This window comes from Oncorhynchus keta, unplaced genomic scaffold (genome assembly GCF_023373465.1).
Source record: "Oncorhynchus keta strain PuntledgeMale-10-30-2019 unplaced genomic scaffold, Oket_V2 Un_scaffold_5444_pilon_pilon, whole genome shotgun sequence".
Taxonomy (NCBI): Eukaryota; Metazoa; Chordata; class Actinopteri; order Salmoniformes; family Salmonidae; genus Oncorhynchus; species Oncorhynchus keta.
The window spans coordinates 1402501-1418208 of record NW_026290960.1 but is presented as its reverse complement, the minus strand read 5'-3'; positions in this window follow the sequence as shown (position 1 = coordinate 1418208).

Genomic DNA, 15708 nt, shown 5'->3' with positions numbered 1-15708 from the left:
CCAGGAAGGTAGGAGCGGTAGCGGATTGGCCCACCCCCAAATCCGTTAATGAAGTTCAGCGTTTCCTGGGCTTCACTAACTTTTACCGCAAGTTCATCAAGAACTTCAGCTTGGTGGCAGCCCCTCTCTCAGCTTTAACCAAGGGTGGCAATGCAAGGTTTTTGTGGGGAAGAGAAGCTGAGATGGCCTTCCAAGGACTCAAGCAGCGCGTCCTCTCTGCTCCCATCCTGATAGTACCGACTACGGATGAACCGTTTGTGGTGGAGGTAGACGCCTCAGAGGTTGGTGTTGGAGCTGTCCTGTCTCAGAGGGGTGAAGACAAGAAGCTTCATCCGTGCACTTTCTTCTCACACCGGCTTACCCCGGCTGAGAGGAACTACGATGTGGGGGATCGTGAACTCCTAGCGGTTAAGATGGCATTGAAGGAATGGAGACACTGGCTCGAGGGGGCTTCTCACCCGTTTCAAGTACTTACGGACCACAAAAATCTGGAGTATATCCAGCAGGCGAAGCGGTTGAACTCTAGACAAGCTAGATGGTCTCTTTTCTTCAATCGATTCCAGTTTTTCCTCACCTATCGGCCCGGGTCGAAGAATCTCAAACCGGATGCCCTGTCCCGAGTCGACGCTCCTGCCATTCGAGATGACACAGACATGCCTGTCCTTTCTGCTGCTAAGATCGTGGCTCCCATCTCATGGAAAGTTGAGGATACCGTGAGACGAGCTCAAGCTATTGAACCGGAACCGAAAGGAGGTCCTGCCAATCGTTTGTTTGTCCCCAAGGCAGTGAGGACTCAGGTCCTTCTGTGGGGGCACTCCTCTCGCCTCACCTGTCACCCGGGCGTAGGTCGCACCTTGGAGTTCATCCAGCGTAAGTTCTGGTGGCCTACCATAAGAGAAGACGTTGCCACTTTTGTCAATGCCTGCCCCGTGTGCTGCCAGGGCAAATCTTCTCACCTCCGCCCGCAAGGACTCCTTCACCCTTTACCTGTTCCCCACAGACCCTGGTCCCATATCTCGTTGGACTTTATTACTGACCTTCCTCCATCCCATGGCGATACTACTATCCTAGTCATAATCGACAGGTTTTCAAAGGCGGCCAGGTTCGTCCCTCTGACTAAGTTACCTTCTGCCAAGGAAACGGCTGAGATGGTAATTAATCATGTGTTCCGAGTCTTCAGCATTCCTCAAGATATGGTTTCTGACAGAGGTCCCCAGTTCGCCTCAAGGTTTTGGAAGGCCTTCTGCCAACTCATGGGGGCTTCTGCCAGTCTATCTTCAGGGTACCATCCGGAGTCCAACGGCCAAACAGAGAGGATGAATCAAGAGCTGGAAACCACCCTCCGATGTATGACTCGTAACAACCCGTCCACATGGTCGTCCTTCATTGTTTGGGCCGAATACGCGCACAACACCTTGCGCTCCTCCTCCACTGGTATGTCCCCGCACGTGTCAGTTTGGCTATGCCCCTCCATTGTTCCCGGACCAGGAGGCAGAAGTTAGAGTGCCTTCAGCCTTGAAGTTCGTCAGACGCTGTCGGCTTATGTGGAGGAAGACCCGTCTTAATCTTATGCGTTCCTCACAGAGGTACCAACAACAAGCCAACAGACGTCGCCGTCCCGGGCCTACCCTGCGCCCCGGCCAGAGAGTCTGGCTCTCCACAAGAGACTTACCACTACGGGTGGAGTCTCGCAAGCTGTCCCAAAAATACATCGGTCCCTTTAAGGTTGCCAGGAGAGTTAACCCAGTTTCTTATCATTTAACATTACATCGCCTACACTTACCCAGATCCCTTAAGATTAATCCCACGTTTCACATTTCCTTATTAAAACCTGTTGTTTTTTCTCCCCTTGTCCCGGCAGACAGACCTCCCCCTCCGCCTCGTGTCATTGGAGGCCAGCCGGCTTATACCGTCCATCGGATACTGGATTCCCGCCGGGTGCAACGGTCCTGGCAGTATCTGGTGGACTGGGAAGGCTACGGTCCCGAGGAGCGCTCCTGGGTTCCTGCCAAAGACATACTGGACCCTGACCTCATTCGTCAGTTCAGGGCCCTCCACCCCGAGAGAGCTGGTAGGAACGTCAGGAGCCGTTCCTAGGGGGGGGGGGGATTCTGTCAGGATTTGGCCAGGGTTGTTTCGGTTTTTGGTCACTAGATGTCCCCATTGTGCTTTTTGACCTTTTGTTTTCCCTTGATCCCCATTATTATTTGCACCTGTGCCTCGTTTCCCCTGATTGTATTTAAACCCTTAGTTTTCCTCAGTTCTTTGCTCTGTGTTTGTATGTTAGCACCCAGCCCTAGTATTCTGTGAACTCTTGTTGATCCCGGTGGACTCTCTTGTGGAATTCTGTTTTTTGTTCTTGTTTATTTATTTTTGAGTATCTTTTGAGGCTTTTGAGGCTTTTTACTAGAGTAGAGTAGACTAGACTATAGTAGACTAGGCTAGAGTAGACTAGAGTAGAGTTGACAATAGTAGAGTAAAGTAGAGTAGACTCGACTAGAGTAACGTAGAGTAAAGTAGAGGAGTGTACAAGAGAATAGAATAGAGTAGACTAGAGTAGAGTTGTCTAGACTAGAGTAAAGTAGACTAGATTAGAGTAAAGTAGACCAGAGTAGAGTAGAGTGGACTAGAGTAGAGTAGATTAGAGTTGACTAGATTAGAGTAGACTAGATTAGAAAAGTAGAGAAAGTAGAGTAGAGTCGACTAGACTAGAGTAAACCAGACCAGACTATAGTCGACTAGAGTAGAGTCAACAAGTGTCGACTGGAGTCGTCTAGAGTAAAGTAGAGTTGACTAGACTGGAGTCGACTAGAGTAAAGTTGAGTAGACTAGAGTAAAGTAAAGTAGAGTAGACTAGAGTAAAGTAGAGTAGACTAGAGTGGACTAGAGTAAAGTAGTTTAGATTAGACTAGAGTAGAGTAGAGTAGAGTAGACTAGAGTAGAGTCGACTAGAATAGAGTCGACTAGAGTAGACTAGAGTTAAGTAGATAAGAGTAGACCGGAGTGGCCTAGCCAGTCTCCAGACCTGAACCCAATAGAACATCTTTGGAGGGAGCTGAAAGTCCGTATTGCACAGCGACAGCCCCGAAACCTGAAGGATCTGGAGAAGGTCTGTATGGAGGAGTGGGCCAAAATCCCTGCTGCAGATTGTGCAAACCTGGTCAAGAACTATAGGAAACGTATGATCTCTGTAATTTCTGTACCAAATATTAAGTTCTGCTTTTCTGATGTATCAAATACTTATGTCATGCAATAAAATGCTAATTAATTACTTAAAAATCATACAATGTGATTTTCTGGATTTTTGTTTTAGATTCCGTCTCTCACAGTTGAAGTGTACCTATGATAAAAATTACAGACCTCTACATGCTTTGTAAGTAGGAAAACCTGCAAAATTGACAGTGTATCAAATACTTGTTCTCCCCACTGTATATCTCTGAATGTGTATATTTCAAATTTATGTGGTTTGCATCTAATTCTTGTATAAAATGAATGAGTAAATATGAAATTATTTGTGAAATCATGTAATTCCCTTTAAAGTTTAACTAAGTCATTGGCCCGCCCCCGTGAGCACAGACATGATCTGGGATCAGAGAACTGCCTTTTCTATTGTTGCGAATAAAAACCCCTCCTGATGAAATCCTCTTCAGACCACTCGTACCTCGATGGACACCGAGGGGGCACAGGTTTAAGTTTAGACTAAGCAATACCACAGCGTGAGCTGTGACTGCGAATAGTTATTGAATTCCTAACCATATCACTTGGAGCATTGATTACATGACTGGGAATGATTACATTCTGAGACTATCAATCCCTACAGAATAAGAGCAAATCTTAGATAAGAATTACTAGTCTGCAGATAGAAATTATGTAAACCTGAGATTGCGAATGCCGACAACCGCCGAAACATTCATTTCTGAATGGTACTCTAGAGTATCCATTCTAACCACGAAAGACTTTGCTCTTCAGGGAAGTAGAGAGAGAGACACTGATGAACTGACTCTCCAACAGAAGGACTAACGATTCCAACAGAGATCACGACGACACACTGGGTGTAGATATATATTGACTGCAATTATTCATAAATGAGTGAGCATTCATGTGCAATGTGGTCTCATTCCAAACGTCGTAAATTGTTGGTTATCTGCACGAACCCAGCCTTTACTATGAATCATCCATACGCCAATTGTCTTAAATCATTTATTTACTAACTAAATAATCACAGAAATGCATAAACAAATAAATAGTAGATATGGTTACAAATAAATAATAGGGGAGGTTCCCTAGTGGGCTAAGCCGATATGATGGCTTGGTGGACAAAGGGATGTGGGTGTGGAATGAGAAGGGCATGAACGACAAAAGAGTGACTACACATTTGATAATTATATTAATTGAAATGCTAATCCTTTGCACATGAACGCTCCCTCATTCGGGAATAATTGCAATCAATATATATTTACACTCAGTGTGTCGTCGTGATCTCTGCTGTAATCGTCCTTCTTTTTGTTGGAAAGTTAATCCTTAAGTCACTCTCTCTGCTTCCTTGAAGTCTTTCGTGGTTAGATGGATACTTCAGAGTACCATTCTGAAATATTCTTATAGAATAGATGTTTCGGCAGTTGTCGGTCTTCGTATTCTAGGTCGACATAATTTCTAGCTGCAGACTAGTAATTAGTATTGAAGATTTGCTGTTATTCTGTCGGGATCGATAGTCTCAGAGTTTTACCATTTCCACCTGTGTAGCCAATGCTCCACGTGGTTTGCTTAGGAATTCAATAACCATTACAACCTTAGATTATACTGAGGTTTTTGTGGTCTACTCAAACCTTTGCCCCCTCGGGGATCGAGGTACGCATGATCTGAAGAGGATTTCTTCAGGTGGGGGTTTTATTCGTAACAGTAGAAAAGCGCTGTCCCATGAGCCAGATCATGTCTGTGCTCATGGGGGTGGGCCAATGACTTGGTTAAACTTTAAAGGGAATACAATTCTCTCACATTAACAGTTTAAAATCACATGACATAATTTCACATATAGTTTCATCTTTACTCATTCATTTTATACAATAATTAGATGGAAATCTCATAATGGAGGCTCCTGTATAAACAGAGTTATGGTATGGTGGCTGTATTGTCTATCATGAGGTCACAAACATTAAACAAAACTGACCGGGTCATAGCTGGCTTCTCCACCGACCATTTACACATTCTCCAAAACATGGATATTGTTCAGTTCTCAAGTTCTGTGATGTAGAAGAAGTTCCTTTGTTTTCTCTTTTCTGCATGGCAAGGAGGAGAGAGTATCCTCCAGGAATTTACGACCTGAGATAACAGAACCTGGGTGTAGGAGGGAGAGAGGGGGAAGCCACTCGTTATACCCAAAGAGTGCCACGTCATGACACTAGGTATGGTATTGCAGGGGTAGCTAAGTATGGTATTGCATTGGTAGCTAGGTATGGTATTGCAGGGGTAGCTAGGTATGGTATTGCAGGGGTAGCTAGGTATGGTATTGCAGGGGTAGCTAGGTATGGTATTGCAGGGATAGCGACTTGCATCATCATCTAAAAGCTAGTCTGGATGCAAAAGGGCTTTGAGTTCATCTTGTGGCTTTGGCTGGGATTCAATCCTATATATCTTATTGACCATATGTCCATTTAGATGGAGTGGACTGGGTTTCTGCTGGATTGTGTGTGTGTGTGTGTGCAGGAGGATTCCTCAGTATTAAGATGCAAGCTGCACTGCAGACTCTGACATTTCCCCATTGATACCTGCAAATGTCAGACACACACATTCACTACGCACTGACCTAAAACGGGATATATACACACACACACACACACACACACACACACACACACACACACACACACACACACACACACACACACACACACACACACACACACACACACACACACTGTCAATTCAATTCAATTTCAATTCAAGGGCTTTATTGGCATGGGAACCATGTGTTAACATTGCCAAAGCAAGTGAGGTAGACAACATACAAAGTGAATATATAAAGTGAAAAACAACAAAAATTAACAGTAAACATTACACATACAGAAGTTTCAAAACAGTAAAGACATTACACATGTCATATTATATATATATATATATATATATATATATATATATATATATATATATATATATATATATATATACAATGTACAAATAGTTAAAGGGCACAAGATAAAATAAATAAGCATAAATATGGGTTGTATTTACAATGGTGTTTGTTCTTCACTGGTTGCCCTTTTCTCGCGGCAACAGGTCACAAATCTTGTTGCTGTGATGGCACACTGTGGAATTTCACCCAGTAGATATGGGAGTTTTTCAAAATTGGATTTGTTTTCGAATTCTTTGTGGATCTGTGTAATCTGGGGGAAATATGTCTCTCTAATATGGTCATACATTGGGCAGGAGGTTAGGAAGTGCAGCTCAGTTTCCACCTCATTTTGTGGGCAGTGAGCACATAGCCTGTCTTCTCTTGAGAGCCATGTCTTTCTCAATAGCAAGGCTATGCTCACTGAGTCTGTACATAGTCAAAGCTTTCCTTAATTTTGGGTTAGTCACAGTGGTCAGGTATTCTGCCGCTGTGTACTCTCTGTGTAGGGCCAAATAGCATTCTAGTTTGCTCTGTTTTTTTGTTAATTCTTTCCAATATGTTGAGTAATTATCTTTTTGTTTTCTCATGATTTGGTTGGGTCTAATTGTGCTGTTGTCCTGGGGCTCTGTAGGGTGTGTTTGTGTTTGTGAACAGAGCCCCAGGACCAGCTTGCTTAGGGGACTCTTCTCCAGGTTCATCTCTCTGTAGGTGATGGCTTTGTTATGGAAGGTTTGTGAATCGCTTCCTTTTAGGTGGTTGTAGAATTTAACGGCTCTTTTCTGGACTTTGATAATTAGTGGGTATCAGCCTAATTCTGCTCTGCATGCATTATTTGGTGTTTTACGTTGTACACGGAGGATATTTTTGCAGAATTCTGCATGCAGAGTCTCAATTTGGTGTTTGTCCCATTTTGTGAAGTCTTGGTTGGTGAGCGGACCCCAGACCTCACAACCATAAAGGGCAATGGGCTCTATGACTGATTCAAGTATTTTTAGCCAAATCCTAATTGGTATGTTGAAATGTATGTTTCTTTTGATGGCATAGAATGCCCTTCTTGCCTTGTCTCTCAGATCGTTCACAGCTTTGTGGAAGTTACCTGTGGCGCTGATGTTTAGGCCAAGGTATGTATAGTTTTTTGTGTGCTCTAGGGCAACAGTGTCTAGATGGAATTTGTATTTGTGGTCCTGGTGACTGGACCTTTTTGGAACACCATTATTTTGGTCTTACTGAGATTTACTGTCAGGGCCCAGGTCTGACAGAATCTGTACATAAGGTCTAGGTGCTGCTGTAGGCCCTCCTTGGTTGGTGACAGAAGCACCAGATCATCAGCAAACAGCAGACATTTGACTTCGGATTCTAGCAGGGGAGGCCGGGTGCTGCAGACTTTTCTAGTGCCCTCGCCAATTCGTTGATATATATGTTGAAGAGGGTGGGGCTTAAGCTGCATCCCTGTCTAACCCCACGACCCTGTGTGAAGAAATGTGTGTGTTTTTTGCCAATTTTAACCGCACACTTGTTGTTTGTGTACATGGATTTTATAATGTCATATGTTTTACCCCCAACACCACTTTCCATCAGTTTGTATAGCAGACCCTCATGCCAGATTGAGTCGAAGGCTTTTTTGAAATCAACAAAGCATGAGAAGACTTTTCCTTTGTTTTGGTTTGTTTGGTTGTCAATTAGGGTGTGCAGGGCGAATTCATGGTCTGTTGTACGGTAATTTGGTAAAAAGCCAATTTGACATTTGCTCAGTACATTGTTTTCATTGAGGAAATGTACGAGTCTGCTGTTAATAATAATGCAGAGGATTTTCCCAAGGTTACTGTTGACACATTCCACGGTAGTTATTGGGGTCAAATCTGTCTCCACTTTTGTGGATTGGGGTGATCAGTCCTTGGTTCCAAATATTGGGGAAGATGCCAGAGCTAAGTATGATGTTAAAGAGTTTTAGTATAGCCAATTGGAATTTGTTGTCTGTATATTTGATCATTTCATTGAGGATACCATCGACACCACAGGCCTTTTTGGGTTGGAGGGTTTTTATTTTGTCCTGTAACTCATTCATTGTAATTGGAGAATCCAGTGGGTTCTGGTAGTCTTTAATAGTTGATTCTAAGATCTGTATTTGATCATGTATATGTTTTTGCTCTTTATTCTTTGTTATAGAACCAAAAAGATTGGAGAAGTGGTTTACCCATACATCTCCATTTTGGATAGATAATTCTTCGTGTTGTTGTTTGTTTAGTGTTTTCCAATTTTCCCAGAAGTGGTTAGAGTCTATGGATTCTTCAATTGCATTGAGCTGATTTCTGACATGCTGTTCCTTCTTTTTCCGTAGTGTATTTCTGTATTGTTTTAGTGATTCACCATAGTGAAGGCGTAGACTCAGGTTTTCCGGGTCTCTATGTTTTTGGTTGGACAGGTTTTTCCATTTCTTTCTTAGATTTTTGCATTCTTCATCAAACCATTTGTCATTATTGTTAATTTTCTTCGTTTTTCTATTTGAGATTTTTAGATTTGATAGGGAAGCTGAGAGGTCAAATATACTGTTAAGATGTTCTACTGCCAAGTTTACACCTTCACTATTACAGTGGAACGTTTTGCCCAGGCAATTGTCTAAAAGGGATTGAATTTGTTGTTGCCTAATTGTTTTTTGGTAGGTTTCCAAACTGAATTCCTTCCATCTATAGCATTTCTTAATGTTACTCAGTTCCTTTGGCTTTGATGCCTCATGATTGAGTATTGCTCTGTTTAAGTAGACTGTGATTTTGCTGTGGTCTGATAGGGGTGTCAGTGGGCTGACTGTGAACGCTCTGAGAGATTCTGGGTTGAGGTCAGTGATAAAGTAGTCTACAGTACTACTGCCAAGAGATGAGCTATAGGTGTACCTACCATAGGAGTCCCCTCGAAGCCTACCGTTGACTATGTACATACCCAGCGTGCGACAGAGCTGCAGGAGTTGTGACCCGTTTTGTTGGTTATGTTGTCATAGTTGTGCCTAGGGGGCATATGTGGGAGGGGATGCTGTCACCTCCAGGCAGATGTTTGTCCCCCTGTGTGCTGAGCGTGTCAGGTTCTTGTCCGGTTCTGGCATTTAGGTCGCCACAGACTAGTACATGTCCCTGGGCCTGGAAATTATTGATTTCGCCCTCCAGGATGGAGAAGCTGTCTTCATTAAAATATGGGGATTCTAGTGGGGGGATATAGGTAGCACACAGGAGGACATTTTTCTCTGTTAGGATAATTTCCTTTTGAATTTCTAGCCAAATGTAGAATGTTCCTGTTTTGATTAATTTAATGGAGTGAGTTAGGTCTGCTCTATACCAAATTAGCATACCCCCTGAGTCCCTTCCCTGTTTCACACCTGGTAGATTGGTGGATGGGACTACATTTACATTTAAGTCATTTAGCAGACGCTCTTATCCAGAGCGACTTACAAATTGGTGCATTCACCTTATGACATCCAGTAGAATAGTCACTTTACAATAGTGCATCTAAATCTTAAGGGGGGGGGGGGTGAGAAGGATTACTTATCCTATCCTAGGTATTCCTTAAAGAGGTGGGGTTTCAGGTGTCTCCGGAAGGTGGTGATTGACTCCGCTGTCCTGGCGTCGTGAGGGAGTTTGTTCCACCATTGGGGGGCCAGAGCAGCGAACAGTTTTGACTGGGCTGAGCGGGAAATGTACTTCCTCAGTGGTAGGGAGGCGAGCAGGCCAGAGGTGGATGAACGCAGTGCCCTTGTTTGGGTGTAGGGCCTGATCAGAGCCTGGAGGTACTGAGGTGCTGTTCCCCTCACAGCTCCGTAGGCAAGCACCATGGTCTTGTAGCAGATGCGAGCTTCAACTGGAAGCCAGTGGAGAGAGCGGAGGAGCGGGGTGACGTGAGAGAACTTGGGAAGGTTGAACACCAGACGGGCTGCGGCGTTCTGGATGAGTTGTAGGGGTTTAATGGCACATGCAGGGAGCCCAGCCAACAGCGAGTTGCAGTAGTCCAGACGGGAGATGACAAGTGCCTGGATTAGGACCTGCGCCGCTTCCTGTGTGAGGCAGGGTCGTACTCTGCGGATGTTGTAGAGCATGAACCTACAGGAACGGGCCACCGCCTTGATGTTAGTTGAGAACGACAGGGTGTTGTCCAGGATCACGCCAAGGTTCTTAGCGCTCTGGGAGGAGGACACAATGGAGTTGTCAACCGTGATGGCGAGATCATGGAACGGGCAGTCCTTCCCCGGGAGGAAGAGCAGCTCCGTCTTGCCGAGGTTCAGCTTGAGGTGGTGATCCGTCATCCACACTGATATGTCTGCCAGACATGCAGAGATGCGATTCGCCACCTGGTCATCAGAAGGGGGAAAGGAGAAGATTAATTGTGTGTCGTCTGCATAGCAATGATAGGAGAGACCATGTGAGGTTATGACAGAGCCAAGTGACTTGGTGTATAGCGAGAATAGGAGAGGGCCTAGAACAGAGCCCTGGGGGACACCAGTGGTGAGAGCGCGTGGTGAGGAGACAGATTCTCGCCACGCCACCTGGTAGGAGCGACCTGTCAGGTAGGACGCAATCCAAGCGTGGGCCGCGCCGGAGATGCCCAACTCGGAGAGGGTGGAGAGGAGGATCTGATGGTTCACAGTATCGAAGGCAGCCGATAGGTCTAGAAGGATGAGAGCAGAGGAGAGAGAGTTAGCTTTAGCAGTGCGGAGCGCCTCCGTGATACAGAGAAGAGCAGTCTCAGTTGAATGACTAGTCTTGAAACCTGACTGATTTGGATCAAGAAGGTCATTCAGAGAGAGATAGCGGGAGAGCTGGCCAAGGACGGCACGTTCAAGAGTTTTGGAGAGAAAAGAAAGAAGGGATACTGGTCTGTAGTTGTTGACATCGGAGGGATTGAGTGTAGGTTTTTTCAGAAGGGGTGCAACTCTCGCTCTCTTGAGGACGGAAGGGACGTAGCCAGCGGTCAGGGATGAGTTGATGAGCGAGGTGAGGTAGGGGAGAAGGTCTCCGTAAATGGTCTGGAGAAGAGAGGAGGGGATAGGGTCAAGCGGGCAGGTTGTTGGGCGGCCGGCCGTCACAAGACGCGAGATTTCATCTGGAGAGAGAGGGGAGAAAGAGGTCAGAGCACAGGGTAGGGCAGTGTGAGCAGAACCAGCGGTGCCGTTTGACTTAGCAAACGAGGATCGGATGTCGTCGACCTTCTTTTCAAAATGGTTGACGAAGTCATCTGCAGAGAGGGGAGGAGGGGGGAGGAGGATTCAGGAGTGAGGAGAAGGTGGCAAAGAGCTTCCTAGGGTTAGAGGCAGATGCTTGGAATTTAGAGTGGTAGAAAATGGCTTTAGCAGCAGAGACAGAGGAGGAAAATGTAGAGAGGAGGGAGTGAAAGGATGCCAGGTCCGCAGGGAGGCGAGTTTTCCTCCATTTCCGCTCAGCTGCCCGGAGCCCTGTTCTGTGAGCTCGCAATGAGTCGTCGAGCCACGGGGCGGGAGGGGAGGACCGGGCCGGCCTGGAGGATAGGGGACATAGAGAGTCAAAGGATGCAGAAAGGGAGGAGAGGAGGGTTGAGGAGGCAGAATCAGGAGATAGGTTGGAGAAGGTATGAGCAGAGGGAAGGGATGATAGGATGGAAGAGGAGAGAGAGCGAAGGTTGGGACGGCGCGATACCATCCGAGTAGGGGCCGTGTGGGAGGTGTTAGATGAGAGGGAAAAGGATACAAGGTAGTGGTCGGAGACTTGGAGGGGAGTTGCAACGAGGTTAGTGGAAGAACAGCATCTAGTAAAGATGAGGTCGAGCGTATTGCCTGACTACCAGCTCTCTGTAACCTAGAGGGCAACCAGTGGGTCTGTCTCCTCTATACCAGGTTTCTTGCAGGATGACAATGTCTGTATTACCGATTTCTTTGGTGAAGTCCGGGTTTCTGCTCTTCAGGCCAAAGGCAGATGATCTCAGGCCTTGGATATTCCAGGATGATATAGTGAATGCTTTTTGTTCCATAGAGTGTCCAATGTTGTTGGTCGTGGTTTGGCCTCAGGCCAGTAAGTGTGAGCAGGACATGGATTTGACATCTAGGTCTGTTATGGTACGATGCAGTGTCACATTACAGAGACATAGCCCGCCCCCCTCCCCCCCAAACACAGACACTCTTCCTCCCAGACAGATGGAGAGTGAGTGTTGTAGCGTTGAGAGGCCTTGGACAGTGGTCCTGTTATCTGGCTCTGTCCCTCAGGACAGGTCAGCAAACATAGGGCTCGTGGGGCAAGATGGCAGAGAAAGATGGGGGATGGGTGGGGGAGAGAGAGAGAGACAGAGGCGTTTGAACCCAGCTCATCCTCCTTCCATCATCCGCCACAAGACTGTGATAGCCCGCTGAGATAAAGCCTGAGTATTAACATAAGTCTTCAGAGGTCGCAGGCAAGATTACTCATGATGGAAGTGCAGTTCACTGAACTACCTCCACTACATTAGCTGGATGTCACAGCTAGGGCTTTCTCTTAGAGAGTCCCAGGGATAATCTATGTATATCTGCATGCCAAATGGCACCCTATTCACTTCATACTGTACTACTTTTGACCAGAGCCCTATGGGCCCTGGTCAAACTTATGCACTAAATAGGAAATAGGGTGCCATTTGGGTTGCAGCCTATGTCTCAGGAGTACTGTATGTCAGAGTCCTATAGGAAGAGAAACTGTGTAGAAGTAGAAACACACTGCTTGTTTTATAGTGTCTGGTGACTGAAACGGTTCACAGACGGCAGAGATGGTTGAAATTACCTCATTATAATAACAAGATTTGGTTGTAATCTGGTTGTAAATGGACTTAATTGCAACCAGTTTGGACTTTTATTTCATCCTCCGGGTGGCTACCTCAAGTTAATTGATTTGTGTTTGTGTTGCTTTGTCTTCCTTTCCCTTCATGATTTTATTTATCAGTCTAGTCATGTCTTCTGGAAGGAGAGGTTAGTGTTGTTGTGATTATCAGTCTAGTCATGTCTTCTGGAAGGAGAGGTTAGTGTTGTTGTGTTTATCAGTCTAGTCATGTCTTCTGGAAGGAGAGGTTAGTGTTGTTGTGTTTATCAGTCTAGTCATGTCTTCTGGAAGGAGAGGTTAGTGTTGTTGTGTTTATCAGTCTAGTCATGTCTTCTGGAAGGAGAGGTTAGTGTTGTTGTGTTTATCAGTCTAGTCATGTCTTCTGGAAGGAGAGGTTAGTGTTGTTGTGTTTATCAGTCTAGTCATGTCTTCTGAAAGGAGAGGTTAGTGTTGTTGTGTTTATCAGTCTAGTCATGTCTTCTGGAAGGAGAGGTTAGTGTTGTTGTGATTATCAGTCTAGTCATGTCTTCTGAAAGGAGAGGTTAGTGTTGTTGTGTTTATCAGTCTAGTCATGTCTTCTGGAAGGAGAGGTTAGTGTTGTTGTGTTTATCAGTCTAGTCATGTCTTCTGGAAGGAGAGGTTAGTGTTGTTGTGTTTATCAGTCTAGTCATGTCTTCTGGAAGGAGAGGTTAGTGTTGTTGTGATTATCAGTCTAGTCATGCCTTCTGGAAGGAGAGGTTAGTGTTGTTGTGTTTATCAGTCTAGTCATGTCTTCTGAAAGGAGAGGTTAGTGTTGTTGTGTTTATCAGTCTAGTCATGTCTTCTGGAAGGAGAGGTTAGTGTTGTTGTGATTATCAGTCTAGTCATGTCTTCTGGAAGGAGAGGTTAGTGTTGTTGTGTTTATCAGTCTAGTCATGTCTTCTGGAAGGAGAGGTTAGTGTTGTTGTGTTTATCAGTCTAGTCATGTCTTCTGGAAGGAGAGTCTAGTCATGTCTTCTGGAAGGAGAGGTTAGTGTTGTTGTGTTTATCAGTCTAGTCATGTCTTCTGGAAGGAGAGGTTAGTGTTGTTGTGTTTATCTAGTCATGCCTTCTGGAAGGAGAGGTTAGTGTTGTTATGTTTATCAGTCTAGTCATGTCTTCTGGAAGGAGAGGTTAGTGTTGTTGTGTTTATCAGTCTAGTCATGTCTTCTGGAAGGAGAGGTTAGTGTTGTTGTGATTATCAGTCTAGTCATGCCTTCTGGAAGGAGAGGTTAGTGTTGTTGTGTTTATCAGTCTAGTCATGTCTTCTGAAAGGAGAGGTTAGTGTTGTTGTGTTTATCAGTCTAGTCATGTCTTCTGGAAGGAGAGGTTAGTGTTGTTGTGATTATCAGTCTAGTCATGTCTTCTGGAAGGAGAGGTTAGTGTTGTTGTGTTTATCAGTCTAGTCATGGCTTCTGGAAGGAGAGGTTAGTGTTGTTGTGTTTATCAGTCTAGTCATGTCTTCTGGAAGGAGAGGTTAGTGTTGTTGTGTTTATCAGTCTAGTCATGGCTTCTGGAAGGAGAGGTTAGTGTTGTTGTGTTTATCAGTCTAGTCATGTCTTCTGAAAGGAGAGGTTAGTGTTGTTGTGTTTATCAGTCTAGTCATGTCTTCTGGAAGGAGAGGTTAGTGTTGTTGTGTTTATCAGTCTAGTCATGGCTTCTGGAAGGAGAGGTTAGTGTTGTTGTGTTTATCAGTCTAGTCATGTCTTCTGGAAGGAGAGGTTAGTGTTGTTGTGTTTATCAGTCTAGTCATGTCTTCTGGAAGGAGAGGTTAGTGTTGTTGTGTTTATCAGTCTAGTCATGTCTTCTGGAAGGAGAGGTTAGTGTTGTTGTGTTTATCAGTCAAGTCATGGCTTCTGGAAGGAGAGGTTAGTGTTGTTGTGTTTTTATCAGTCTAGTCATGTCTTCTGAAAGGAGAGGTTAGTGTTGTTGTGTTTATCAGTCTAGTCATGTCTTCTGAAAGGAGAGGTTAGTATTGTTGTTTTAGTGTTGTTTCTGTGTTTATCAGTCTAGTCATGTCTTCTGGAAGGAGAGGTTAGTGTTGTTGTGTTTATCAGTCTAGTCATGGCTTCTGGAAGTTAGTGTTGTTGTGTTTATCAGTCTAGTCATGGCTTCTTTTGTGTTGTTGTGTTTATCAGTCTAGTCATGTCTTCTGAAAGGAGAGGTTAGTGTTGTTGTGTTTATCAGTCTAGTCATGGCTTCTGGAAGGAGAGGTTAGTGTTGTTATATTGATGTTTGTTTTAGGTCAAATATGGTTCATAATGTTTGTTTATTTAACCTCTATTTTACGATGAAGTGTCCTTTGTGATTAGTAATGTTTGTTTATTTAACCTCTATGTAACGATGAAGATTCCCTCGTGATTAGTAATATTTGTTTATTTAACCTCTATGTAACAATAAAGATTCCTTTGTGATTAGTAATGTTTGTTTATTTAACCTCTATGTAACTATAAAGATCACTTTGTGATTTATAATGTTTGTTTATTTTACCTCTATGTAACGATAAAGATTCCTTTGTGATTAGTAATCTAACATGTTGATCTTCTGTCTTGTGTCCAGTTAGTTTACTGACTCATAACTAATTTAAATATATTTGTTTGCTGCTTCCAAACCTATACGCATGTTACGCAAGAATGGGCCAATGCCTAACTCTCATGTTTCTAACTAATGGAAATATATTGGCTCTTATTGGAAGAAAAATAACATTGAGTTGGCTGTGATGTTGATGTCACATTTTTGAGGTTTTGGCACTGTTCTATTTTATTATTTTATTCCTGATCTGACCAG